Consider the following 25,253-nt stretch of genomic DNA (forward strand, 5'->3'; position numbering starts at 1 on the left):
TTCTTTTGTGATGATGAACTCATGTTAGACTTGGTTTATAATTAATGCAATTTGATATTGATGTTTCTTTCATGTTGATCTTGCTTGCTATTGCTAAGTCCTTGCTTATGATAGTCATGGTTCTCCTTAATTTTAGCATTTTGTGATGTTTGCTTTTATTGCACATTAGGTGTTTGATATAATGCTTCCTATAGTTTTTTAGTAGTTCTCTTGACCCTTGGCCTAGGCTAAGGGGTTTGAGTGACCTTGAGTCCTTGGGTTTTGTTGAATTGGTAATTTTAGAACCTTTATGGATCAATTTGATAACCATTGACTCTAGCCTACTACTAAGTCAATTAGTAGCTAGGTTGGTACTTATGGATTGATGTTGATCAAGCCATTTGACGTACTCCAAGCCTAGGAGTAGACATTACATACTTAAGGCTTTAGTGAGTAGACCTAATGAGCTCGGTTCCGCATAATTATCAATGTTTGAATTGCGACAAGGATAGTGATCTCAACTACCTAAGTCTTAGCCAAGAGTCCCTTATCTTGCTTCTTTAATTTCTTATTTGGTTTACTTTTCTTGCCATTTATTTTATTGCCCCTTTTATCAACCAAACCCCCTTTTACCCCTTGCATCTTCATAGCCAATAATTGACCACTTCATTGCTATCCTCGTGAGACGACCCGGAGTCTAAATACTTCGGTTAATTCTTATTTGGGATTTGTTCTTTGTGACAACCAAATTTAATTTGATTTGAGGATTGACTATCGGTTTGGACTACACTAACAACGTAAATATTTTGTGAAATTCCGAACCGGTATAAATCCTTGTATCAGATACTCATTATTTCCCCTCCAAAGCAAGAGACAAGCAGCAAAGCAGGATAAAAGGAGAATGAAACTGTATAGAATGATGAGAGAAAGCAAGAAAAAAGTGAGGTGTTAGCCACTAAGAAGACAGATCCCAAAATACAGCCCACTGTCAAAGTAGAAGGATCACAAAAAAGGGGAAGAAAAGCAAGAAAAAGGCTCTAAAAAGGTGGAAAAACAAAAAGATCCTAACTGAAGGATTCTCAAAGGGAGATAAAGTGCAACTAATCTACCAACAGTTGGGAACAGAGCAACAATCTGATGATTACTACACTATCAACAGGATACTCTCACTGGAGCATACAGAGATTGAACATCAAGGCACTAGAAGAAAGCTTACAGTGAGAGGAGACAAATTGAGGCACCACAATCATCAGCCACCCTAATAAGGAGTCAATGTCAAGCTAATGACAATAAAAGAGCGCTCCATGGGAGGCAGCCCATGATTTAATATTCTTGCTTTGTTTTAATTTCAATAAATGGTTCTCCTAGTATATATTTGAGTTCTTACAAGCAGATTTGATAATTGCACATATCATTGTGAAGCATATGTCTGATTCCTAAGTTTGGTGTACCTAAAGGCACTCCAAAATATCTTCTCAAGCTATCTTGGGATATATACTTATTCATTCAGGTGGAGTATATAGCCAAACACTGAGTTGGGTGTCTACATTTGCATTGAATCTCAGGAAAACCATTTTTGCTCAAAGGATCAAATTTATGAATATATGAACCATACATTATTTCATTTTTATGAGTTTATGGTAGAAAATAAAATGTCCCTTATGATAAATGTACCAATTGTGATGGATGCTCTTTGCATTTTATATGGATCACTTAGCATGGGACAAGTTTGGTGTTCACCAAATTTTGGTTCACTATCTAAGGAGCTCAATTGGTTATCTATGAATAAGGAACATATAGAATTTTGTTTTTCTTTATTGCTTGGCACTACACCACCGTAATTCAAACCTTAAAGCTTACCATTGTCTTGATTTAATTGTATAGGTACAAGGGAGATTGAGAAGAAGACAAAGGGGAGCATTCACGGTTATGACAAGATGAAAAGAGAGTCACATGTGCCTAGGGAATGGTGCTCTCTTGGAAAAAAATCTGCATGCATTAATGCCTTGGAGGCCGAACCATATGCATCTAATAGGGGAGCAATCCTTGTACTCCTTCATCTTTGCATGCTAGCCATCTATGCTATGAGCTTTATACAATGTTTTGCTCAATCTTCACCATTTATTTTGTTCAACCGAAGCCTTCCCACTTGTAGTTTTGTTCCAAAGATTCATGCCTTGACTATAAATAGGTGGTGACACTTCTTAGCTCACATATCCCTTCTCTCCTCATACAAGAATTTCTCATCTATTTGCTTTTGCTTCACTCACGCTTTCATCCCAAACACGTTCCAGCAACCCCTATTTACCCAAAGGCAACACAAAATACCCAACAGCAACTTATCTCCCATCCCTTTTCATAACAAGACCGTGCCTTAACCCATGTTCATCCTTTCTTCTCCATTCTGTTCGAATCCATGGCTTCATCAAGTTCTAAGAGAAGGAATGGAAAAGAACCAGTGGTAGCCGAACCATCAACTTATCATACAAAGAGATTTAAGTCTCAGTTTCATGAATCAAGGTATCATAGACTCATGGAATCAAAGCACGTCATTCCAGAGATGGGCTTTAGACTGAGGGATGGAGAGTATCCTATCATGAAAAGACTTACCCAAGAAAGGAGGTGGGAACTTTTGTGTGAGCCTCTCACAGACATCAGTGCAGTCATGATAAGAGAATTCTACACAAATGCTGTGAAGACAAGCAAGGACAGCCCCCCTTATAAGAGCTATGTCAGGGGTGTTGAGGTAGATTTTAGTCCACCATCAGTCATGAGGGTCCTACAGTTGAGAGTAATAACCTATGGAGAGCTTAGCTTTGAGGAAAGATTGCAGGGTAAGAATGACCCTGACGAGATATTATATAGGTTATGCTTTGAAGACAAAGACTGGGAAAGTGACTCAGAGGGAGCTCCAAGCCACTTTAAAAGAATAGATCTCATACTAGAGGCCAAAGGGTGGTATGAGATAGTGAGGAGGTCTATACTCCCTACTACAAACACCTCAGAAGTCACAATTCAGTGAGCTATCCTGACATATTGCATCTTAAAGGAAGGAAAAATCAACCTGTCACAGCTCATAGCAGACAGCATTCAGAAGATGGCTGAGAATACAAGCAAATCAAGTAGGCTTGGTCACCCGAGCACTATTCTGAGGCTGTGCAACAGGGCTGGAGTGCTCTTTGAAGATGAAGATACAGAGAAGGTAAAAGGAGGCAGGGGAATCACAAGGCGGAGCTTGGAAGGTGCTACTGATGATGACAATCAAGAGGAAAGAAGATCCCAAGGAAGAAGAAGAAGACCACAGGTGGAGGGAGAGCAAGCTTCTAGTGCACTGGATTTGAGTCAAATGCAGAGAGCCATTGAAGAAATGTCTCAGCAATTCGTGAGAGCACAGGAGCAACATCAAGAACAATATTTGAGGCAACAGGAGCAGTATCTAAAGGATCGAGAGCAACAAGAGAACTGGCAGCGCCAAATGATGGAACGACAAGAGATATGGCAGCAACAAATGATGGCTCAACAATAAGAATTTCAAGCAAGAATTCTTAAGGGGCAAAAGAAACAATCAACAAATGTTCAAGAATCAGTTAATGGATTGTTCCTACGACAGGCCAAGTACAGGGAATACACCCAAAATCTCTATCAGTGGAAGAACATATATCATACCATTGGAGAGCATAGACACGTGAATAGAATGGAGTATGATATAGAAACCCAATCAAAGTTGGATTATGTAGTCCACAGCATGCCAGCATTGAACCCACAGATCAAGCCATTTGAGCAATGCCAAGAGTTGGTAGACCATCAGAGAGCAAGAACCAAGCAACATACAGCACACATGCAGCATGAGTTGGAGGAGGCTGGACTCTCAGCTCTGATAGACCCTATTTAGGATCAAAGGTGCCCTGTTGAAGAACCTCAAGATGCAACCAAGAAGAGGAAGAAGAAAGGAGAATCAAGCAAGAGCAAGGAGCACGACAATTAGGAGGTGGTGGAGTTTCTTTCATGTTTTTCAATTAAATAAGGATGATGCATACCTGAAACATGATATGCCTCCAGATGCTTTATGTTTTGCACCTTCATATTCTAAGTAGTTTTCTTACAAGTGATATGCATTGTGCTTGTTATCAATCATTTGCTTAAATTCTGTTTTGTTCCCTTCTGCATAAATAAAAGAAAAGTGTTTGATATAGAAAAGTGATTGTCCAATGTTGTAGGAATTAGAATGAAATTCAGTTGTGGTACTTGTTTGATTTAATGATTAGCTCAATAATAAAAGATGCATAATAAAATGTTCCTTGAAGTGTGAATTAGGGTGCTGCTATAAAAGCCTTTTATTAATGAATATCCCCTTGAGAATGATCAAAGTAAGAAAGAAAAAGAAAAGAAAAGCCAAGAATTGGCAAAGAAACAAACAATAAGGCTAGACACCAATAGCTTAGACTTTAGGACATATGCCTGTGGTGCTTTTGTACTAGGATATGCTTGGACAATTAGGTTCTAAGGAGTTTTTTAAAACTTGGCCACTTGGATTAACTAATCTGGGATTGCCAACCGAAAGTCCATTATCAAGAGCAACCTAGTTACAAAGCATTTAGTGATCCAAAGAGATGCTGGGCATCAATGTTCCTAGGAAGAAATTGTGAGCCAAGTGTCTGTGGTGAAGAAGTGTTGAGCAAAAATTGAGCAAAAAGGCTGCTGCAACACTTGCCACCAAGTTTCATTAATAAATAAGCTTTCTAAGCAAAAGAAAGAAAGAAAAAGCTAACAGGGATCAATCAAAAAGTAAGGCATTATAGCAGCAACTCTAGTGAGCCATCAAAGAAACATTCCATATCAGATAGCTAAGAATAATTGAGCTACATTTATCTGCATAAAACCCCATGAACCAAGTTCAATTATCTGCTAAATAAGGATATGTATGCTTCTCTGTTTCATTTCATTTCTTCTTATGTTTAGTGCTTGCTTGGGGACAGGTAAGATTTAAGTTTGGTGTTGTGATGACAAGTCATCTTATGCTAGCTTTTCAAGCATTTTTCACTTGTTTGATTAGGTTTTATGCACTTTCTTGCATAATAAGTAAGTGATTTGGAGTGGATTTTCATGGTTATGATAAATCAATCAACCATTATTTAATTAACACAAAATCATAAGGTTTAAGCTCGAATTAGTTAATTTTATGAAGGATTTAGAAACCTTGTGAATTTGGTGATACTTTGATAAGTTTATTTGGTTGCTTATAGGAGAAGAAAGGAAAGAACCAGGAAAGTGTGCCTTATCAAAGCATGACCCATGATATTAAAGCGTGGCGATCATCCAAAGGAGCAAGGCTGAGGGAGCAACAAAGAGATGTAGCGCTCTCTATTTGAGCGGAGCGTTCACAAAGTGAGCGCTAGTTGGGAACACACCAAGGCCAGCGCTCAAATGGAATGAGCACTACGTTCAAATTGATTGAACATTTTTGCGCATAATGGAGAGACCAAGCAAGGGCGCTATGTTAAATGTCCCAACTGAGTGCTACAAGGAAACTCAAAAACAAGACCAGCGTTCAATTGAAGTGAGCGCTACGTTAACTCCTTCAACCTTTTTCGGGCATGGCTCAAAAGAAAAGCAAGGAGCAGCACTCACAAGAGGGGCAGGCAGGGTTCGAAGAGGGAGACCAAGGCAAGCAAGGGAGCGCTACGTTCTATTCTCTTCACAGAGCGCTGAGGAAATTAGCACAAAGGGGAGCAGCCAGGCTCGAAAGGGGGAACCAAGGAGCATGTGTAGCGCTTAGTTCACTAACCAAACGGAGCACTCCACTAGAGCTAGCACCCTTGGTCCATTTTTAATTAAAAAGCCATCTTGGATCCACTTCTTCACCAATTCGAAAAGCCCACTCCAAGTTCTGAAAACTAAAAATAGAAAGTGTATAAATAGGAGTTAATTTGATTTGTAAAGGACCTTTTGCTCATTTTTTGTTTTACTTTTAGCTAAATTTTAGTTTTCACTCTTGTTTTGAATTTGGGGATTTGGGAATTGGATCTGGTATTCTTTCTACATTTTCTTTCTTCTGTAACTTTTAATTTCTGTTCTTGGAATTTGAATTGGGATTGAAGAGCTTCATTGATTCTAAGTTTGAGAATCATCTTTTACCTCTCTTCTCAATTGTTCTAAGGATTGGATCTGAGTTTAGTTTTTTGTTTTCAATTTCTTTCATCTGCAACTTCTACTTTTCTATTTTGGGTTTTTGGATTGAGATTGAGGATTTCTATTGAATTTGGATCTAAGTTTCTTTTGCTGTTTTAAATTTTATTTTCTTCTGCAATTTATTTTCTGCTTGATCTAGAGAGTAATTGAGAGTTAGATCTACTTTCTAACCTCATTGCTCTTCTTCGATCTTCGATTTCTCTTTAGGATTTCATAATTTACTCAAGTTTCCTTGATGTTTTGTTTTTTGAAGCTATTTTCCATTTCTGTTCTTGCTACTGAGGTCCAGATCTGAAGTCTTGCATCTCAGAGCTTTCTGATTTACTTTGCTTTGCAATTTCTTGTTCAATTTCAAATTCCAGCACCCAAAACCTTTACTCTTCAAGCAATTCAAGTCTTTCACCAATTTAGATTCAGTAATTTAGTTTTCTTGTACTCTAAGCTTCAGCCATTTACTTTTCTTGAAATTTAAGTTTCAGTTTATTTACTTTCTTGTACTCTAAGTTTCATGCTATTTAATCTTTCTGCACCTTTAGATTCAGTCAATTTACCTTCTGCACTCTATTTTCTACTCAATTTACATTCTGCACTTCTATTTACTTACAATTTAGCTTCTGTCACTCAAAATCACTCAATTCCTCAACTGTTCGCTTAACTAAATTTATCACCTAACTAAAATTGCTCAATCCATCAATCCCTGTGGGATCAATGATGCACGGAAAACTTGTCTCACAACAAATTTCCTTCAGCAAGTGTACCGAATTTGTCATCAAGTAAAAACTCACAATAGAGTGAGGTCGAATCCCACAAGGATTGATTGATCAAGCAACTTTAATTAGAGGACTGTTCTAGTTGAGTGAATCCAGAATTTGAGTTGAGAATTGCAGAAAATAAAATGGCGGGAAGGTAATTGACAGGAAAGTAAATGCTAGAATTATAGATCTGAAAGTAAATGACTGAAGGTAAATTGCAGAATTGTAAATGGGAATGGGGGAATTGCTCATTAAAGTAAATAACAGAAATTAAAGAGAATGGGTAAGATCAGAAATGGGGAGTTCATTGGGCTTAGGAGATGTTGCATTCTCCGGATCAATTTCATTTTCATCTCTTCCTCAATCAATGCACTCATTGATCTCCTTGGCAATCTTAAGTGATTGAATTACAATTTCTTGTAATTCAATCTCTCAAATCTTGATCAATAGCCAATTCCTTGGTCAATTGCTCATGAGAAGAGATGAAGTATGGTCACTGATTATACCACATGCATTTCCCAAACCAAGTGTTGAGAGGATTATAGTCACATATCCATCCAAACCCAATTTGGTCCAGCATGAGAAAGCATTTCTTGCTTGATCTCTTCATTCCTCTTTCAAGGTTCAGTAGAGATCCAAGTATGAATAGCTTCTTTTTCAAGATAACTACTCAATTGGATGAAGATCGAAAGCTTTCAAGTAAAACCAAGAGAAAAGATAGAAGAAGAATAATGAAAACTAGTATTGATCCATCAAATTACAACAGAGCTCCCTAACCCAATGACAGGGGTTTAGTTGTTCATAGCTCTGGAAAATGAAAACAAAGATGGAGAATACATGATGAAAACTTAGAAGTGCAGAGAAAGTAAATACAGAGAGTAGTTCCTATGCTAAGAGTCTCCCTATATTTTCCAACTCACTAAAATATTTCAAAGCTACTCCTATATATACTACTCTTCTGTTCTTCTAGTTGATTCTTCAAGTCTTGGGCCTTTGGATCTTGAGTTTGAAGCAGTTCTCTTCTTCATTGGGCTTAGCTTTTACTTGCAGAGAGAAAGTATGAAGTGGGCAGGGGCTTTGGCTCAGGAAGTTAGTGGTGTTAATGTTCAGTGAAAATATGGGTTCAAGAACGTTAGTGACAATCACCTTTTTCACTAACGTTCCTCACCAAAGTTAAAAGCCACGTTAACCTCAATGTTAGTGGCACAAATGTTGCCACTAACGTTTCCACTATGTCCTTCGCACACGTTATTGGGACTCAACTTTCCCAATAACGTTGAGAAGCCTCCCCCTTCCCTACGTTAGAGTCCACGTTAACTTAGTTAACGTGGCTCTTTTAAGGTAGGCTTGCCATCCTTCGAGAACGTTAGTGACACTTACCATTGTCACTAACGTTCCAAATTGCCCCTATTTTCCACGTTAGAGTCCACGTTAACTAGGTTAACGTGGCTTCTAACGTGGCCTTGTTAGCCATCTCCAACGTTAGTGACAAAGTTGAGTGTCACTAACGTTGGCTCATCTTTCCCTTATCCACGATAGCTTCCACGTTAACTAAGTTAACGTGGGAGTTAACGTGGCTCATGGTGGCATGTGTGGCTCCTTCCAACGTTAGTGACAATGTTGGGTGTCACTAACGTTGGCGATCACCTTCTTTCTTCACGTTAGCTTCCATGTTAACTAGGTTAACGTGGGAGTCAATGTGGCTCATTGGGGGCTTGTGTTCTTCCAACGTTAATAACAATGTTGGGTGTCACTAACGTTGTCGACCACTTTGTTCCTTCACGTTAGCTTCCACGTTAACTAGGTTAACGTGGGACGTGGGAGTTTACGTGGCTTAATGTGCTTTGGCCAACGTTAGTGACAATGTTGAGTGTCACTAACGTTGGCTCCCCCCCCCCTTTCTTCTTAACGTTAGAGGCCACGTTAACAAAGTTAACTAAGTTAACGTGGACTCTAACGTGGCCACTCATGATCTTGGTCCAACGTTAGTGATAATGTTAAGTGTCACTAACATTGGCTCCATTTCTTTACTTCCACGTTAGAGTTCACGTTAACTTAGTTAACGTGACTCTTAACGTGGGCAATGATGGCTTCGAGAGCGTTATTGGCAATCACTTTTCTTATTAACTTTGCAAGTTACTCCCATTCCACGTTAGTGTTAACGTTAGTGTAACTAACGTAGCCACTAATGTGGTTCTTCTTTGCTTCCTTTGTCCTGAAATCAAGCAATAACGTGCATCAAAGTTCTAGTCCAAGTCATGGGAAATGCAACATCCAATTTTGTCCTTAAATTCATGCAAAATCCTCATGAAATCATGTAAAGTGCACAATGTAAGCTTGAATCAAGATGTAAGTGAATATCTACCCAAAACTAGCTTATTTCCTAAGGAAATGCATGAAACTACCCTAAAAACAGTAAAGAAAAGGTCAGTGAAACTGGCCAAAATGCCCTGGCATCACAACACCAAACTTAAAGTTTGCTTGTCCCTAAGCAAGTACTGGAACAAGAGAATGATGAATGGAATGCCAAGAGAAATGAGTCATTCTTGTGGAAGTCATGTCCCTGGTTTTATGGTGGTTTCATGCATAGCAACTTAGGCTCATTTCTGGCTTTCAGACCTTTATCATGTCCTAGAATACTCACTTGTTATTGCATCCCATGAGACTTTTATTCATTGATCCTTTTGTTGTTATTTGAGGTCTTATTTTTGTTCTTAAGCTAAGTGCTCTGTAAGGGGGCAACTCTTTAAAATAAGCTTTCAGCCAACACTCCCGAACCAGTTGGTTCAAGGTGCTAGGTGTTGAAGCACCCCTAAGGACTTACTTGCTCAAGTCTCTCCCCCATACATACACACCACAGGCACATAGTTTATTTATTTTCTTTTCTTGAGACCTTGGTGTCCAGCACCTCTTTGGGTTACTAAATGCTCTGTGGTGAGGGTTACTCTTGATAGTGGACTTTCAGCTGATAATCCCAGGTTAGTTAACCCAAGTTACCAAGTGATGAGGCACCCCTAAGAGCTTACTCATCCAAGTAGATCCCTCACACAGGAGCACCACAGACACATGCTTCAAGATTAAAACCTTTGGTGCCTAGCCTTATTGCTTACTATTTTTCTTTTATTCCTCCACTTTGATTGTTCTTTCCCTTTTTCTTATTAGGATCTTCTTATTTATCTAATCTCATGGGGTGTGTCTCAAGCATAGTATTCATGACAGATAGTTGTCTTCCCACCTTATGGTTGAACCAACTTAGCTAACTTATGACCACACCACAAACTCATGGACTTACTCCCTAGTATGAACTCCACTCTGGTCTTTTGAAAACAATCATTCTCTTTTCATTTGATTCAAAAGGGACAAGCATACAAGTAAGTAAAGAAATGATGCAGTAACATAAAGACCAGCGACAAAAGACCTATGCATCAAAACTTTAAAAGACAGAATTAAAATAAAGTTCAAACTACGAGCAACTATTAATCAAAAGTGCATCCGGAATTCCAATTTTCAACAATTCTGGGTACAATGGTATTAAGTAACAATACAACCTTCTGGTGACGATTTCTAGTCTTCAAGTAATTAGAGTGGGCTTTGTGGCCTGTGAAGGAGTGGATCAAAATGGCACTTGGGTGCTGCTTCCAGGGGAACGTTGCATTCTCTAAGTGAGCGCAGCATTCATTCATCCACGCGTGCGCGTCTCAGACACGTGCGCGTCTTTTTGCCTCTTTTCTCACCGACGCGTGCGTGTCATATACGCGTGCGCGTCACTATCAATCTTCAGATCCAAACTTGCTCGCGCGCCCCTTTTACGCGTACGCGTCGTTGAAAGCGTTAACTTAGTGAGTGCCACGTTAGCTTAGTGAACGCTGCCCATGCTTGCGCGTCCTTTGCGCGTGCGCGTGGGTAGTGAAATCTCAATTCCAGGCTTCAGCGCCAGTCACGTATGCGCGTGCTTCATCACAAGTGCTTTATCGACGCGAGTGCATCACGCACGCGTGCGCGTCTATTTCAAAACTTTGCCTCCGAGCCCGAAAATGCTGAGTAAATGAACATAGCGCTCTTTTTGAAAATGAGCGCCAACCACTACCACGCGTACGCGTCATGCACGCGTACGCGTGGATCTTCAAAAATCTATCCCTGACGCGTAAGCGTCCGTTATGCGTGCGCGTCGCAAGTGAGCGTGGCGTTCATTATTTGAACGCATCGCTATACTGTATGCCTTCTTCTTTTCTTCATTTTCTCACCTGAAATTAACCAAACAAGCAATCAAAGTTTCACCAAAATCACTGCATCAATCATAATAATCACTTAGTTCTTGTATAAGTCTCATGATTTTGTATAAAATAAATGATGTTTGATTGAATCACAATAATCATGAAATTCCACTCCAACAACTTACTTATTGTGCAAGAAAGTGCATAAAACCTAATGAAACAAATGAAAAATGCTTGTGAAACTAGCATAAGATGACTTGTCATCACAACACCAAACTTAAATCTTGCTTGTCCCCAAGCAAGCACTAAAACATGAGAAGAAATGAAAGAAAACAGAGAAGCCTATATGTCCTTATTTAGCAGGTAATTGAATTTGGTTCATGGGATTTTATGCAAATGCAATTGAAGCTCTTCTTTTATTAGATTTCAGGCTTGAAATGTCCCTTTAAATGATAACCAAAGTTGCTGCTGTGAGCCTTGTTATTCATCCATCCTTGGTGTTTTGATTTTCTTTTGTCTTTCCTGCTGAGAAGCTTATACATTTTTATTCAAAGCTAAGTGTTATGTGTTGCAGCAGCTTTTTAGCTTTGTTTTTCAGTCAACACATCTCCACCACAGACACTTGGCTCACAATTCATCCTAAGACATTGATGCCCAGCACCTCTTTGGGCTACTAAATTCTTTGTAATTAGGTTGCTCTTGATGGTGGATTGATTTTCGGTTGGTAATCCTGGATTAGTTAATCCAAGTTACCAAGTTTGAAAATACTCCTCAGAACCTACTAATCCAAGCAGATCCTAATACAATAGCATCACAGGCATATGTCCTAAGGTCTAAGCTATTGGTGTCTAGCCTTTTTATTTGTTTCTTTCATTTTTGTTGCCAATTCTTGGCTTTTCTTCCTTCCTTTTCTTGCTCTTTCTTTTTCCAAGGATAATTATTAATTGAAGGCTTTACAACAGCAACTAGATTCACACTACAAGGGATCATCCTAACCTTTATCTTTTATTAATGAGCTTGCTTTAGCAATCATACATACCACCACTGAACTTTCTCATCATTTCTACCACATTGGACATTCACTTCCTGTTTCAATATTTTTCTCTTATTCATGCAAAGGAACAAGACATATATTCCAGTAGGATGAAAATGATGCAGTCACTTATACTAGATCATTTATTTTGAGAATTAGGAAAAATAAAAGACCAAATGCAGAACTCATTCAAAACATAGACGTGCAAAGCATAAAATCTTAATTATAACAATTGCATAACTTGGAAGGCATATCATGTTGCAGATATGCATCCTCCTTATTTACTAAGATCATGAAACAACTCTACCACCTCTACTTTTTGTGCTCTTTTCCTTTGCTGGACTCTCCTTTCTTGTTTGGCTCCTACTTCCTCTTCTTGTTTGTTTCTTGTGGCTCTTCAGCAGGTTGTTTCGGAGGCCAAGAGAAATCTACCTGATCCCAGAGTCCAGCTTCCTTCAATCGTTGTTCCATTCATTCTATGTTTCCATGGACTCTTGCTCTTTGCTTGTTCACTAATTCCTGGCATTGGACGAATGGTTTGATCTCTCGATTTACTACTGGCATGCCACAGACTACGTAGTTTAGCTTTGTTTGAGTCTCTATATCATACTCAATTATGTCCAAGTGCCAAGCTTCTCCAGCTGCGTGGTATATGCTTTTCTATTGACGAAGATCCTGGAGGTATTTTTCCTGTTTAGCGTGTTATTGGAACACTTTGTCGAATGATTCTTGAAAGTGACTAGATTGTTCCCTCTGTTGCTCCAGAATTCTTGCTTGAAATACTCTTTGCTGGTCCATCATTCTCAATTGGAAGTTTTCTTATTGTTCCATCATTTTCAGCTGCCAACTTTCTTGCTGCTCCTGAGCTCTCAAGTATTGCTCTTGTTGCCTCAAGTATTGCTCTTGTTATTGTTCTTGTGCTCTCATGTATTGCTGAGACATTTCTTCAATGGCTTGTTGCATTTGGCTTAAGTCCATTGCATCAGAAGCTTGTCCCTCTTCCCTTTGTGGTCTCTTTCTCCTGCCTTGAGGTCTTCTCTCCTCTTGGGTGTCAGTGACACCTTCCATCCTTTGCTTAGTGATTCCTCTGCCTCCCTTTACCCGATCTATATCTGCATCCTCAAAGAGTACCCCTGCTCTATTGCATAGCCTCAAAATGGTGCTTGGACAACCAAGTCTGCTTAATTTGCCGTTATCCTCAGCCATTTCTTGGATGCTGTCTGCTATGATCTGTGGAATATTGATTTCTCCTCCTTTGAATATGTAGTATATTAGAATTGCTCTCTTTATTGTGACCTTTGAGGTATTTCTAGTGGGGAGTATGGATCTTCTTACTATCTCATACCAAACTTTGGCTTCAGGTATGAGATCAATCCTCTTCAACTAGCTTGGGTCTCCATCTGAATCCCTTTCTCAGTTTTTGCCTTCCAAGCATAAACCATTTAGTAGCTCATCAGGATCATTTTCAACCTTCATTCTTTCATCAAAGCTCAATTCTCCAAAGGGTATCACTCTTATCTGCAAGACCCTTGGTGCACGAAATTGTGTTGTCCAGGCTCAAACAATCCCTGGTAATGGCTCCAAAGCTTAGTGCTTTGATCTTAATTCATAATTGTCACAACTTCGATACAACTAACCAGCAAGTGCACTGGGTCGTCCAAGTAATACCTTACGTGAGTAAGGGTCGAATCCCACGGAGATTGTTGGTATGAAGCAAGCTATGGTCACCTTGTAAATCTCAGTCAGGCGGATATAAAATAATCATGGAGTTTTCGAATTTAATATAATAAAATAGGGATAGAGATACTTATGTAATTCATTGGTGAGAATTTCAGATAAGCGAATGGAGATGCTTTTCGTTCCTCTGAACCTCTGCTTTCCTGCTATCTTCATCCAATCTGTCTTACTTCTTTCCATGGCTGGCTGTATGCAAGGGCATCACCGTTGTCAGTGGCTACATCCCCTCCTCTCAGTGAATAATATGCTCACGCACCCTGTCACAGCACGGCTATTCATCTGTCGGTTCTCGATCATGCTGGAATAGGATTCACCCTCCTTTTGCGTCTGTCACTAACGCCCAGCACTCGCGAGTTTGAAGCTCGTCACAGTCATTCAATCATTGAATCCTACTCAGAATACCACAGACAAGGTTTAGACCTTCCGGATTCTCTTGAATGCCGCCATCATTCTAGCTTACGCCACGAAGATTCTGATTAGGAGATCTAAGAGATACTCATTCTAGCTTATTTCATGTAGAACAGAAGTGTTTGTCAGGCACGCGTTCATAAGGGAGAAGGATGATGAGCGTCACACATAATCATCACCTTCATCACGTTCTTGGGTGCGAATGGATATCTTAGAAGAGAAATAAGAAGAATTGAATAGAAAACAGTAGTACTTTGCAATAATCTTTGAGGAACAGCAGAGCTCCACACCTTAATCTATGGAGTGTAAAAACTCTACCGTTGAAAATACATAAGTGAAGGTCCAGGCATGGCCGGGATGGCCAGCCCCCTAAACGAGATCAATAGTCTCCTAAGATGTACAATGGAATAAAACTGAGACTAAAGATGCCTAATACAATAGTAAGAGGTCCTATTTATAATAAACTAGTCACTAGGGTTTACATGAGTAAGTAATTGATGCATAAATCCAATTCCGGGGCCCACTTGGTGTGTGTTTGGGCTGAGCTTAAGTGTTGCACGTGCAGAGGCCATTTGTGGAGTTGAACGCCAGTTTCTGTGCCAGTTTGGGCGTTCAACTCTGGTTTTGGATCCTAATCTGGCGCTGGACGCCAGATTTGGGCAGAAGGCTGGCGTTGAACGCCAGTTTACGTCGTCAATTCTTGGCCAAAGTATGGACTATTATATATTGCTGGAAAGCCCTGGATGTCTACTTTCCAACGCAATTAGAAGCGCGCCATTTCGAGTTCTGTAGCTCCGGAAAATCCACTTTGAGTGCAGGGAGGTCAGAATCCAACAGCATCAGCAGTCCTTTTTCAACCTCTGAATCTGATTTCAGCTCAAGTCCCTCAATTTCAGCCAGAAAATACCTGAAATCACAGAAAAACACACAAACTCATAGTAAAGTCCAGAAATGTGAATTTAACATAAAAACTAATGAAAACATCCCTAAAAGTAACTAGATCCTACTAAAAATATACTAAAAACAATGCCAAAAAGCGTATAAATTATCCGCTCATCACAACACCAAACTTAAATTGTTGCTTGTCCCCAAGCAACTGAAAATCAAATAGGATAAAAAGAAGAGAATATACTATAAATTCCAAACTATCAATGAAACAGAGCTTCAATCATATGAGCGGGACTTATAGCTTTTTGCCTCTTGAATAGTTTTGGCATCTCACTTTATCCATTGAGGTTCAGAATGATTGGCATCTATAGGAACTCAGAGTTCAGATAGTGTTATTGATTCTCCTAGTTCAGTATGATGATTCTTGAGCACAGCTTCTTTATGAGTCTTGGCCGTGGCCCTAAGCACTTTGTTTTCCAGTATTACCACCGGATACATAAATGCCACAGACACATAATTGGGTGAACCTTTTCAGATTGTGACTCAGCTTTGCTAGAGTCCCCAATTAGAGGTGTCCAGGGTTCTTAAGCACACTCTTTGTTTTTGCTTTGGACCTTGACTTTAACCGCTCAGTCTCAAGTTTTCACTTGACACCTACACGCCACAAGCACATGGTTAGGGACAGCTTGGTTTAGCCGCTTAGACCAGGATTTTATTCCTTTAGGCCCTCCTATCCACTGATGCTCAAAGCCTTGGGATCCTTTTTATTTGCCCTTGCCTTTTGGTTTTAAGGGTTATTGGCTTTTTCTGCTTGCTTTTTCTTTTTCTTTCTATTTTTTTTCTATTCTTTTTTTTCGCCCCTTTTTTTTTCTTTTTTTTTTTCTGCAAGCTTTGTTCTTTGCTGCTTTTTCTTGCTTCAAGAATCATTTTTATGATCTTTTAGATTATCAAATAACATGTCTCCTAGTCATCATTCTTTCAAGAGCCAACATATTTAACATTCTTAAACAACAACTTCAAAAGACATATGCACTGTTCAAGCATACATTCAGAAAACAAGAAGCATTGTCACCACATCAATATAATTAAGCTAAGTTTAAGGATAAATTCGAAACTCATGTACTTCTTGTTCTTTTGAATTAAAACATTTTTCTTTTAAGAGAGGTGATGGATTCATAGGACATTCATATCTTTAAGACAAAGTTACTAACTACTAATGATCATGTAATGGGGACACAAACATAGATAAGCACATAGAAAACGAAAAACAGAAGTAAGAAGAACAAGGAATGAATCCACCTTAGTGATGGTGGCGTTTCCTTCTTGAGGAACCAATGATGTCCTTGAGCTCTTCTATGTCTCTTCCTTGTCTTTGTTGCTCCTCCCTCATTGCCTTTTGATCTTCTCTTATTTCATGCAGCATGATGGAGTGCTCTTGATGTTCCACCCTTAGTTGTCCCATATTGGAACTCAATTCTCCTAGGGAGGTGTTGATTTGCTCCCAATAATTTTGTGGAGGAAAGTGCATTTGAGGCATCTCAGGGATCTCATGGAAATGAGCTTCTTGCGCCTCTTAAGCTCCATGACTGGGCTCTCTTGCTTGCTCCATCTTTTTCTTAGTGATGGGCTTGTCCTCTTTGATGAGGATATCTCCCTCTATGTCAATCCCAGCTGAATTGCATAGGTGGCAAATGAGGTGAGGGAAGGCTAACCTTGCCATAGTGGAGGACTTGTCAGCCACCTTGTAGAGTTCTTGAGGTATAATCTCATGAACTTCCACCTCTTCTTCAATCATGATGCTATGGATCATGATGGCCCGGTCTATAGTAACTTCAGACCGGTTGCTAGTGGGAATGATTGAGCATTGAATAAACTCCAACCATCCTCTAGCTATAGGCTTGAGGTCCAATCTTCTTAGTTGAACTGGCTTGCCTTTGGAGTCAATCTTCCATTGAGCTCCTTCTACACATATGTCCATAAGGACTTGGTCCAACCTTTGATCAAAGTTGACTCTCCTTGTGTAGGGGTGTGCGTTCTCTTCCATGTATGGCAAGTTGAACGCCAACCTCGCATTCTCCGGACTAAAATCTAAGTATTTCCCCCGAACCATTGTAACATAGTTCTTTGGATCCGGGTTCTTACTTTGATCATGGTTCTTGGTGATCCATGCATTGGCATAGAACTCCTGAACCATTAGGATGCCGACTTGTTGGATGGGATTTGTCAGAACTTCCCAACCTCTTCTTTGAATTTCATGTCGGATCTCCGGATACTCATTTCTTTTGAGTTTAAAAGGGACCTCAGGGATCACCTTTTTCTTGGCCACAACATCATAGAAGTGGTCTTGATGGGCTTTGGAGATGAACCTTTCCATCTCCCATGACTCGGATGTGGAAGCTTTTATCTTCCCTTTCCCTCTTCTAGAGGATTCTCCAGTCTTAGGTGCCATCAATGATAATGGAAAAACAAAAAAGCTATGCTTTTACCACACCAAACTTAGAATATTGCTCGCCCTCGAGCAATAAACAAAAGAATAGAAGAAGAAGAAGAAGAAATATGGAGAGGGAGAGGGAGATGTGGTTTCGGCTAAGGAGAGTATAGAGGGGTGTGTTGTGTGAATTTGGTGAAGAATGGAGGTCTTTATATAGGGAATGGAGGGGGGGTTAAGGTTCGGCCATATGGGTGGGTTTGGGTGGGAAATTGGTTTTGAATTTTGAAGGTAGGTGGAGTTTATGAGGTGGATTTATGGGGAAGAGGAGATGGATGTGAGTGGTGAAGGTTTAGTGGGGAAGAGAGATTGAGGTGATTGGTGAGGGGTTTTTAGGGAAGAGTGTTTGTGGGGTTGTGTGAAAGAGAGTGGTGAGAAGAAGTGAGTGGAGGTAGGTGGGGATCCTGTGGGGTCCACAGATCCTGAGTGGATCCTGTGGGGTCCACAGATCCTGAGTGGATCCTGTGGGGTCCACAGATCCTGAGTGGATCCTGTGGGGTCCACAGATCCTGAGGTTTTCAAGGATTTACATCCCTGCACCCATTAGGCATGTAAAAATGCCTTTGTATCCAACTCTGGGCGTTCAGCGCCAGGTTGGTGGCCATTTTGGGCGTTCAACGCCCATCTGTGTGCCATTTCTGGCGTTGAACGCCAGAACCATGCCTGTTCTGGCGTTCAGCGCCCAGAAGCTGCCCATTTTGGGCGTTCAGCGCCAGAACCATGCTCTGTTCTGGCGCTGAACGCCAGACAGATGCTCCTCCAGGGTGTGATTTTTCTTCTGCTGTTTTTGATTCCGTTTTCAATTTTTATATTTATTTTGTGACTCCACATGATCATGAACCTAAGAAAACATGAAAAATAATAAAAATAAGAATTAGATAAACATTGGGTTGCCTCCCAACAAGCGCTTCTTTAATGTCAATAGCTTGACAGTGGGCTCTCATGGAGCCTCACAGATGTGCAGAGCTTTGTTGAGACTCTCCAACACCAAAATTAGAGTTTGGATATGGGAGTTCAACACCAAACTTAGAGTTTGTTTGTGGCCTCCCAACACCAAACTTAGAGTTTGACTGTGGGGGCTCTGGTTGACTCTGCTTTGAGAGAAGCTTTTCAAGCTTCCTCTCCATGGTTGCAGAGGGAAATCCTTGAGTTTTAAACACAAGGGAGTTCTTATTCCATTGAAGGACTATTTCACCTCTGTCAACATCAATCACAGCTCTTGCTGTGGCCAGGAAAGGTCTTCCTAGGATGATGGATTCATCCTCTTCCTTTCCAGTATCCAGGACTATGAAATCAGTAGGTATGTAAAGGCCCTCAACCTTTACTAATACATCTTCTACTTGTCCATAAGCCTGTTTTCTTGAGCTGTCTGCCATCTCTAGTGAGATTTTAGCAGCTTGCACCCCATAGATTCCCAGTTTCTCTATTACAGAGAGGGGCATGAGGTTTATTCCTGAACCAAGGTCACACAGAGCCTTAAAGATCATTGTGCCTATGGTACAGGGTATTATGAACTTTCCAGGATCCTGTCTCTTCTGAGGCAATGTCAGTTGATCCAGATCACTTAGTTCATTGATGAACAAGGGAGGTTCAACTTCCTAAGTATCAATGCCAAATAATTTGGCATTCAGCTTCATGATTGCACCAAGAAACTTGGCAGTTTGCTCTTCAGTGACATCTTCATTCTCTTCAGAAGAGGAATATTCATCAGAGCTCATGAAGGGTATAAGGAGGTTCAATGGAATCTCTATGGTCTCTAGATGAGCCTCAGAGTCTTTTGGTTTCCCAGAGGGAAGCTCCTTATTGATCACTGGACGTCCCTGGAGGTATTCCTCCTTGGGATTCATGTCCTCTCCTCTCCTCTCAGGTTCGGCCATGGCGCTTATGTCAATGGCCTTGCACTCTCCTTTTGGGTTCTCTTCTGTATTGCTTGGGAGAGTACTAGGAGGGATTTCAGTGATCCTTTTACTCAGCTGGCCCACTTGTGCTTCCAAATTTCTAATGGAAGACCTTGTTTCATTCATGAAACTTACAGTGGCCTTAGATAGATCAGAGACTAGATTTGCTAAATTAGAAGCATTTTGTTCAGAGTTCTCTGTCTGTTGCTGAGTTGATGATGGAAAAGGCTTGCTATTGCTAAACCTGTTTCTTCCACCATTATTAAAGCCTTGTTGGGGCTTTTGATCCTTCCATGAGAAATTTGGATGATTTCTCCATGTTGAGTTATAGGTGTTTCCATAAGGTTCACCTAAGTAATTTACCTCTGCTATTGCAGGGTTCTCAGGATCATAAGCTTCTTCTTCAGAAGATGCCTCTTGAGTACTGTTGGATGCAGCTTGCATTCCATGCAGACTCTGAGAAATCATATTGACTTGCTGAGTCAATATTTTATTCTGAGCCAATATGGCATTCAGAGTATCAACCTCAAGAACTCCCTTCTTCATAGGCGTCCCATTACTCACAGGATTCCTTTCAGAAGTGTACATGAACTGGTTATTAGCAACCATATCAATGAGTTCTTGAGCTTCTGCAGGCGTTTTCTTTAGGTGAATGGATCCACCTGCAGAAGTGTCCAGTGACATCTTTGATAGCTCAGATAAACCATCATAGAATATATCCAGGATGGTCCATTCTGAAAGCATGTCAGAAGGACACTTTTTGGTCAACTGTTTGTATCTTTCCCAAGCTTCATAGAGGGATTCACCTTCTTTCTGTCTGAAGGTTTGAACATCAGCTCTAAGCTTGCTCAGCTTTTGAGGAGGAAAGTACTTGGCTAAGAAAGCCGTGACCAGCTTATCCCAAGAGTTCAGGCTGTCTTTAGGTTGAGAATCCAACCATAATCTAGCTCTATCTCTTACAGCAAAAGGGAAAAGCATGAGCCTGTAGACTTCAGGATCTACTCCATTAGTCTTAACAGTATCACATATCTGCAAGAATTCAGTTAAGAACTGAAAAGGATCTTCAGATGGAAGTCCATGAAACTTGCAGTTCTGCTGCATCAGAGAAACTAATTGAGGTTTTAGCTCAAAGTTGTTTGCTCCAATGGCAGGAATGGAGATGCTTCTTCCATGTAAATTGGAATTAGGTGCAGTGAAGTCACCAAGCATCTTCCTTACATTATTATTATTTTCGGCTGCCATCTCCTCTTCCTGTTTGAAAATTTCTGAAAGGTTATCTCTGGATTGTTGTATTTTAGCTTCTCTTAATTTTCTCTTCAGAGTCCTTTCCGGTTCTGGATCTGCTTCCACAAGAATGTTCTTATCCTTGCTCCTGCTCATATGACAAAGAAGAAGGCACAGAAAAATAATAATAATAAAAGAGATCCTTTATACCACAGTATAGGGATCCCTTTGTGAGTGGAAGAAAAGAGGGGGAGACAAAGAATGTGATGTAAAGGAAGAAACACAACTGTACGGATGGAAGAGATGTGAGATGAGATGTTAGGACATGAATGAATAAACAGAATAAGATGAGAGAGAATGAGGGAATTTTCGAAAATTATTTTGAAAAAGAGTTAGTGATTTTTGAAAAATGGTTTTTGAAAAATGTTAGAAATTTTCGAAAAATTTTTAAAATTTAAAAATAAAAATAATTAGTTAATAAAAAAGAAATTTTTGAAAAAGAGGGAAGATATTTTCGAAAATTAGAGAGAGAGAGAGTTAGTTAGGTAGTTTTGAAAAAGTTTAGAAACAAACAAAAAGTTAGTTAGTTAGTTGAAACAAATTTTGAAAAGATAAGAAGTTAGGAGGTTAGAAAAGATATTTTGAAAAGATATTTTTGAAAAAGATAAGATAAGAAGATATTGTTGAAAAGATATGATAGAAATTAGTTTTTGAAAAAGATTTGATTTTTAAAATCACAATTAATGACTTGATTCATAAGAAATCACAAGATATGATTCTAGAACTTAAAGTTTGAATCTTTCTTAACAAGCAAGTAACAAACTTCAAATTTTTGAATCAAAACATTAATTGTTATTGTTATTTTCGAAAATATGGTATAAAAATAAGAAAAATATTTTTGAAAAATATTTTTGGAATTTTCGAAAATAACTAAGAATTTTGAAAAAGATTTGATTTTTGAAAAAGATTTTGAAAAAGATAAGATTTTCAAATTGAAAATTTGATTTGACTCATGAGAAACAATTTGATTTTAAAATTTTTGAAAAAGTCAATCCAAATTTTCGAATTTGATGAGAGAAAAAGGGAAAGATATTTTTTTTTTATTTTTGAATTTTTATGATGAGAGAGAAAAACACAAAAAAATGCAATGCATGAAATTTTTAGATCAAAACATGTGATGCATGCAAGAATGCTATGAATGTCAAGATGAACACCAAGAACACTATGAATGTCATGATGAACATCAAGAACATATTTTTGAAAAATTTTTAATGCAAAGAAAACATGCAAGACACCAAACTTAGAATTCTTTAATGCTTACGCACTAAGAATTCAAAAATGCATATGATAAACATGAAAAGACACAAAACAAAAAATCATCAAGATCAAACAAGAAGACTTACCAAGAACAACTTGAAGATCATGAAGAACACTATGAATGCATGATATTTTCGAAAAAATTCAAGATGCATATGCAATTGACACCAAACTTATAACATGACTCATGACTCAAACAAGAAACACAAAAATTGTTTTTGATTTTTATGATTTTCTAATTTTTTTTGGATTTTTTTTTTTCGAAAATTAAGGTGAAAAAGAAAATTAAGGATTCCAAAATTTTTAATATGAATTCCAGGAATCTTGCATTCTTAGTCTAAAGCTTCAGTCCAGGAATTAGACATGGCTCACTAGCCAGCCAAGCTTTCAATGAAAGCTCCGGTCCAAAACACTAGACATGGCCAATGGCCAGCCAAGCTTTAGCATGTAATTAAGACATGACACGCCTGACATACTCATTCCCAAAGGAATAGGACATGGCTTTACAGCCAGCCAGGCTTCAACATGCTTCATGAAACACTAGAATTCATTCTTAAAAATTTTGAATAAAAATTTTTTGAAAACATTTTATTTTTTTCGAAAACAGATGAGAAAATTTTAGAAATATTTTTGAAAAATTTTTGAAAATAAAATAAAAAGAAAATTACCTAATCTGAGCAACAGGATGAACCGTCAGTTGTCCAAACTCAAACAATCCCCGGCAACGGCGCCAAAAACCTGGTGCACGAAATTGTGTTGTCCAGGCTCAAACAATCCCTGGTAATGGCTCCAAAGCTTGGTGCTTTGATCTTAATTCATAATTGTCACAACTTCGATACAACTAACCAGCAAGTGCACTGGGTCGTCCAAGTAATACCTTACGTGAGTAAGGGTCGAATCCCACGGAGATTGTTGGTTTGAAGCAAGCTATGGTCACCTTGTAAATCTCAGTCAGGCGGATATAAAATAATCATGGAGTTTTCGAATTTAATATAATAAAATAGGGATAGAGATACTTATGTAATTCATTGGTGAGAATTTCAGATAAGCGAATGGAGATGCTTTTCGTTCCTCTGAACCTCTGCTTTCCTGCTATCTTCATCCAATCTGTCTTACTCCTTTCCATGGCTGGCTGTATGCAAGGGCATCACCGTTGTCAGTGGCTACATCCCCTCCTCTCAGTGAATAATATGCTCACGCACCCTGTCACGGCACGGCTATTCATCTGTCGGTTCTCAATCATGCTGGAATAGGATTCACCCTCCTTTTGCGTCTGTCACTAATGCCCAGCACTCGCGAGTTTGAAGCTCGTCACAGTCATTCAATCATTGAATCCTACTCAGAATACCACAGACAAGGTTTAGACCTTCTGGATTCTCTTGAATGCCGCCATCATTCTAGCTTACGCCACGAAGATTCTGATTAGGAGATCTAAGAGATACTCATTCTAGCTTATTTCATGTAGAACAGAAGTGTTTGTCAGGCACGCGTTCATAAGGGAGAAGGATGATGAGCGTCACACATAATCATCACCTTCATCACGTTCTTGGGTGCGAATGGATATCTTAGAAGAGAAATAAGAAGAATTGAATAGAAAACAGTAGTACTTTGCATTAATCTTTGAGGAACAGCAGAGCTCCACACCTTAATCTATGGAGTGTAGAAACTCTACCGTTGAAAATACATAAGTGAAGGTCCAGGCATGGCCGGGATGGCCAGCCCCCTAAACGAGATCAATAGTCTCCTAAGATGTACAATGGAATAAAACTGAGACTAAAGATGCCTAATACAATAGTAAGAGGTCCTATTTATAATAAACTAGTCACTAGGGTTTACATGAGTAAGTAATTGATGCATAAATCCACTTCCGGGGCCCACTTGGTGTGTGTTTGGGCTGAGCTTAAGTGTTGCACGTGCAGAGGCCATTTGTGGAGTTGAACGCCAGTTTCTGTGCCAGTTTGGGCGTTCAACTCTGGTTTTGGATCCTAATCTGGCGCTGGACGCCAGATTTGGGCAGAAGGCTGGCGTTGAACGCCAGTTTACGTCGTCAATTCTTGGCCAAAGTATGGACTATTATATATTTCTGGAAAGCCCTGGATGTCTACTTGCCAACGCAATTGGAAGCGCGCCATTTCGAGTTCTGTAGCTCCAGAAAATCCACTTTGAGTGCAGGGAGGTCAGAATCCAACAGCATCAGCAGTCCTTTTTCAACCTCTGAATCTGATTTCAGCTCAAGTCCCTCAATTTCAGCCAGAAAATACCTGAAATCATAGAAAAACACACAAACTCATAGTAAAGTCCAGAAATGTGAATTTAACATAAAAACTAATGAAAACATCCCTAAAAGTAACTAGATCCTACTAAAAATATACTAAAAACAATGCCAAAAAGCGTATAAATTATCCGCTCATCAACCCTCATGATGGATAATGGGCTGAAATCCACATTAACCCCCCTAACACAGCTCTTGTAAGGAGGACTGGTTTTGCTTGGTCTCAAAGCATTTGCATAGAACTCCCTTATCATGGTTGCACTTATGTCCGTGAGAGGTTCACACAAGAGTTCCCATCTTCTTTGTTCGATTATCTTTCTCATGATGGGGTATTCTCCTTCTTTCAATCTAAAGCCAATCTCTGAAATGACTTCTTTTGATTCCATCAACCTATGATATCGTGACTCATAAAATTGAGATTTAAATCTTCTGTCATCATAAGTTGGTGGTTCAGTTTCAACTGGTTGCTTCCCTTTCCTTCTTCTGGAACTTGATAAAGCCATTAGTTAGGGAAGGATGAGGCCGAGTAGAGAATTGAAGAATGGTGAGGGAGAGAGGATTTATGTGACTCTTAGGATGAGTGTTTGGCTTACTGGTGAAGCAAGAAGAAAAGATTAAGGAGACAAGATTGGTTTGGAGCTCACAGAACACGGTTACGAGGATTTTTCTTAAGGAAACCGAAAGCTAAATTCTTCAATGCAAGGAGCGTGAAAGTTGGTTTATAAGGCATAGTCCAAGTGACTCTATTTATAGCAACTTTAATGAAGATTGGATGGCTAGGATGTCTTTTGAAAGAGTTAGAATGGATGGTGTGCATGTAAGAGAGGATGAGGACAAGGACCACCTCTTCATTG

General features: G+C 39.4%; 1 non-coding gene across 1 annotated transcript; it reads left to right on the forward strand.

Moving 5' to 3' along the window:
• Window positions 1–20,324: 20,324 nt before the first annotated feature.
• Window positions 20,325–20,432, forward strand: LOC112745414 (small nucleolar RNA R71). Its single transcript, XR_003173344.1, has one exon. It is a non-coding gene; the product is annotated as a small nucleolar RNA R71 (small nucleolar RNA).
• The last annotated feature ends 4,821 nt before the right edge of the window (window positions 20,433–25,253 follow it).

The sequence above is a fragment of the Arachis hypogaea genome, chromosome 14 (genome assembly GCF_003086295.3).
Source record: "Arachis hypogaea cultivar Tifrunner chromosome 14, arahy.Tifrunner.gnm2.J5K5, whole genome shotgun sequence".
NCBI lineage: Eukaryota > Viridiplantae > Streptophyta > Magnoliopsida > Fabales > Fabaceae > Arachis > Arachis hypogaea.